Source organism: Echinops telfairi, unplaced genomic scaffold, assembly GCF_000313985.2.
Source record: "Echinops telfairi isolate 266 unplaced genomic scaffold, ASM31398v2 ScPeMD7_18;HRSCAF=68, whole genome shotgun sequence".
Taxonomy (NCBI): Eukaryota; Metazoa; Chordata; class Mammalia; order Afrosoricida; family Tenrecidae; genus Echinops; species Echinops telfairi.
Genome location: NW_022103915.1, coordinates 78,760,932 through 78,765,823, shown reverse-complemented (window position 1 = coordinate 78,765,823; position 4,892 = coordinate 78,760,932).

Sequence of the window (4,892 nt, the reverse complement as noted above, 5' to 3'; positions counted from 1 at the left end):
AAGGGAAATGTTGAAGTTAAGATAATCTATACTTTGAAACATCTCATGGTTGTTCCTGAATCTAATGTCATTGAAATTCTATCTTGACTCCAGAATCAGTATCTTCCACTTCCTTATGACAAGAGAAGAAAATTCATAACCGAAAATCATACTTCCTTGATATCTTTTTATTTGTGTTACCCATTAGACTTTTTGGATCATAACCAACTATGGGTGATCCTGAGACTAATGAGAATGTCATTGGGCTCCTGCAGAAACTGTACCAGGACGAAGAAACAGGCATTTGATCAGAATAAGGAAATATTGCATGGTTTAACATCAGTAAAGGTATATGTCAGGGTTATATCATCTCATCATACTTATTCAATCTGTATGCTGGACAGATAATCAGAGGAGCTGAATTGCATGAAGAATAATGTGGTTATCAGGATAAAAGGAAGGCTTATTAACAACCTTCAATATGCACATGACGTAAACTTGCCTGTTGAAAGTGAGGGGGACTTGAAGCACTTGTTGATGAAATAAGGGATAAAATCTTCAGTATGGATTATAACTCAATATGAGGAACTAGATACTTGCAACTGGAATACTAGGTAATATCATGACAAACAGAGAAAAAGATTGAAGTTGTCAAAGATTTTATCTTGCTCATGGAAGCAGCAGTCCAGATCAAAGGACACATCCCATTGGATAAAGCTACTGCCCAAGACCTTTTTAAAGTATTGAAAAGCAAGGATGTTACCTGGAGAACTAAAGTGCGCCTGACTCAAGCCAAGGAATTTTCAGTGGCCTCATAGACGTGTGAAAGTTGGACATTGAATAAGTAAGACTGAAGAAGAATTGATGCATTTGAACTGTGTGTTGGCAAAGAATATTGAAAATACCAATGTCTGCCAAAAGAACAAACAGGTTTGTCTTGAAAGAAGTACATCCAGAATGCTCCTTTGAGGCAAGGATGGTGAGACTTCATCTCACGTGCTTTGGACAGGTTGTCAGGAGAGACCAGTCCCTGGAGAAGGACCTCATGACTGGTAAAGAGGAGGGGTAGTGAAAAAGAGGAAGGCCCTCAAAAATGATGGATTGACACCATGCCAGCGATTGAGCTCAAGCTTAAAAACAATTGTGAAAATGGTTCAGGAACAGCTGTGCTTTGTTTCCGTTGTACATAGAGTCTCTATGAGTTGAAAATGACTGGATGGCACCTAACAATAGATATACAACCTGAAACCCTGATGGGGGAGCGGGTGAATGTGAACCTTTAAGTTCAGCAGTTCAAAATCAGCAGCCATTCCACTGGTCTCCGAATCCTATAGAGGCAGTTCTACTATGTTCTCTAGGGTTCTTATGAGTTCGAATGAGCTCAATGGTTAATAGATACACAGAGATCTGTAGACAAAATCTTCCTTCACAGTACACAAGACAGAACACACAATTATAGAATGATGTTAAGTAAACTAGTTTGTGTTGAATAAGTCATAAGCACTGAATAAATATTATTTTGTATTTCTACATGATGTTTCCCAAACCAAAATATATGACTTAACATAGAGAGTAAGTCAAAAGTCTTGATAGTATTGGTAGGTTCCAGTTTATACATGCATGAGTTTATTCCAAACAAACATGTCTATGTTGTCAGTGGACGGGTGCTGACAAGTTCTCTCAGTAGTACATTACCTTAGTTCAGGGGTGCTCCATACGTCGATCGCGATCTACTAGTCGATCGCAAATCTAGTGTGGGTAGATCACATGGCATTAACAAAATAGACTTAAGCCTATCATCAATCCCGTCACTTAACTGATATACAGCGCAATCAGATGCAATCTTAGGTGTCAAACGTATGCACAAACAACTGCACTAAGTGCAGCAAAACTGACAAGCTATCGCGAAGTTTTAGACCTTGTTTTTTTCTCTTAAACATAAGAAAGGGTATTAAAATGAGTGGGGGAGCTGGACCCAGTAAGAAGACAAAAACGTATCACTTTCATATGGAATGGGAGATTTTGACACTACAAGCCGACATTCAGCTGAAGTCCAGAGCAATGAACAGTTCTGGAACTTACTCGCAGAGAGAAAGTACCCAAACATGAGAAAATGTGTTACCTCCTTGACTGCATTATTTGGCTCCACTTATTTATGTGAGTCAACCTTTTCCCACATAAAGATCATTAAGTACCAAGAACCAAGTACCGTTCCACCACGACTGATGATCATTTGGAAGTGTGCTTGCGGCTGGGTGTCAGCAGCTACTGTCCGGACTAGGCTTCCCTGGCTCATTCCATCCAGTGTAAGTCATCAGAGTCAAGTCAGGTAATGACAAAAAATGTACATAGTCAATTGTGTTGTGCAATATGGACTCATGCAGTTATGCAAGGTACATAAACATACATTGTACATATAAAGAATTCTCAATGCATTATGAATAAATGTAATAAATAAGTAAAAATAAATATATGTTTTGCATTTTTGTAGTTGGTAGATCATTGTGACTTGATCATTTTATAAGTAGGTCGCTTGCTGGACAAGTGTGAGCACCCCTGCTTTAGTTTCTTTACGGTGTCTTGAAAAAAATGGAAAAATGGCAACTCCACACAGTATCTTCTGAGAGAGACATGCTAAGCCATTCAGTGCAAGTCAGAGAGCTCAGCTCACAAGTTATGGCCACTGTTGGCTTGGTTTTGATTTCAGCATTCCAAAGGGTATTCTTCATAGATGTTCTCAAAGGACACTGGGCAATCATGGGGACTTATTAAGAAACAGACTGAGGAAAACTGGAAGTTATATTGGTGGGGAAGGGGCCAGGAAATGTTACACTAGGCGATTTTTTAAGTCACCACAATGTATCTGCTAATCTTTCAAGGGCAGCAAGGGAATGTTCTGTGTGAAACCTTATGCTCTCCACCTTACAGCCCTTATCTTGCTCGTTCACACTTATTTTTGCTCTTAATCTCAAAGAACATCTAAAAGTAGTACAGTTTGAGTCCTGCACGGTTGTCAAACCAACCATTTTTATGTTGTGTCAACCAAATAGGACAGAATTCTTATGGAAAGGGCTAGAGAGATGGAATACTCTTTTCAGAGGCGTATAGATCTAGATGGAGGGCAAATTAGCTGATTCTGGGAACCCAAGAGGAAAGCGAATTTTGGGAGTGATGAGGGCAACAAATGTATAGATGTGCTTTACACAATTGATCTATGTATTGTGATGAATTGTATGAGCCCCAATAAATTGATTTAAAAAAATGTACTAACTTTAAATTTTTATACTTTTGTGTAATGAAAGTTTCTATTAATTTATAGCTTTTTAAACTTAACTTTTTATTGAAGCAAATATTTTTAAATTTTTTATTCATATAAGTATATTTTAAAGTTGTAGTTATTTATGCATAAAATCACTCATTTTTAATTAAAGTTTAGTAGCATCAATCAAGTAATTATGTCTTTAATTAATTACAATACTTGTCATCAGTTTCCTATCTTTATTACCTCCCATTCTTGAGTTGTTCTGATTTATTAATCAGTAGTGACATAAATCCCTTCAGCCCCTTGTTTTTGTAATGGAAATATGTCTAGATGGCAACTGAACTGGATGGAGCAGAATTTCGGATTGCAATCATTTTCCACTCAAAGCTGTTAAAAAACAGTGTTTCATCTTAGTCATTTATTATTTTAAAAATCTGAGTTCACTTATTTTTTCTTAGAAATAACTTTTACATATTAATATTTAATTTTTTTATTTTGAATATATACAGAGAGAGGGTGCTTCCAAAAGTTTGTGGAAGAATAGAGTGAAACCAATAGAATTCTTTCCATGAACTTGGTGAAGTCTGTATATTTACAAGATGCCCACCTAATTATCTTGTCACCCAGTGAACCTGTAAGTACTCCTGAAAGTGCGTATCTCATTGCAGTCTAAACTCTAAAATCCAGAAAACTGCAAGATGACAACAGCACAAACACTGGCAAGCTAATCGCAAAATGCACAAAACGTTTGAACAGATCCTTCCCCAAAGAGGCCCTCTAAGTGGTGAGCAAGGTGATGAAGAGATGCGCCCATCTAGTCATTGCTACTGCTGTTAGGTGCCAGGGAGCTCGTTAGGAATCACAGCGGCCCTGTGTACAGAAGAACGAACGAGCATCGGACCCCGTGCTATCCCCACAATTATTTCTCTGTTGGAGCCGATTGTTTCATCGACTGTATTCACTCATCTCGCTAAGGGTCTTTCTCTTTTTGTCCGATATTCTACTTTATCAAGCATGGTGCTCTTCTCCACGGACTTGTTCCTCCTTTTGACATGTACAAAAAATACAAGACATAAAGATTCACTCTCCTCACTTTCAGGGAACATTCTGGCTATACTCCTTCCCACAGAGATTTGTTCATTCTTCTGGTAATCCATGGCAATTTCATTTTATTTGGCAAAGCAAAATTCAAACAGTAATTCTTCTTCAAACTTCCTATTTTATTATCAAAATGTTGCATGCATGTAAAGCTATTGAGCATACAGTAGCTTGGGTCAGGCACACTTTAGTCTGCAAAGTGGCATCTTTTAAAAATTTAAAGAGGTCTTTTGCAATAGCTTTGCCCAATTTGGAGGGTGTGTGTGTTAGTCTGTGTACATTAGAGAAACAAATCCACAGAAACTCATATGTATAAGAGAGAGTTTTATATAAAGGGTAAGTGCACATCAAGTGCTGCCCAAGCCCATAAATCCAACATTAGCCCATATATCCGACACCAATCCACAAAGTCCTCCTCCATCTCACAAAACGCATGCCATGATGCTGACTGCAGGAGGAAAGCCAAATCAGTGAGCATGTAAGCATCTTAGCGCTGGCAGGGGTCTCCACACAGCTGCTCCAGCACGTAAGGCTTCATCAGGGTAGGTCCATG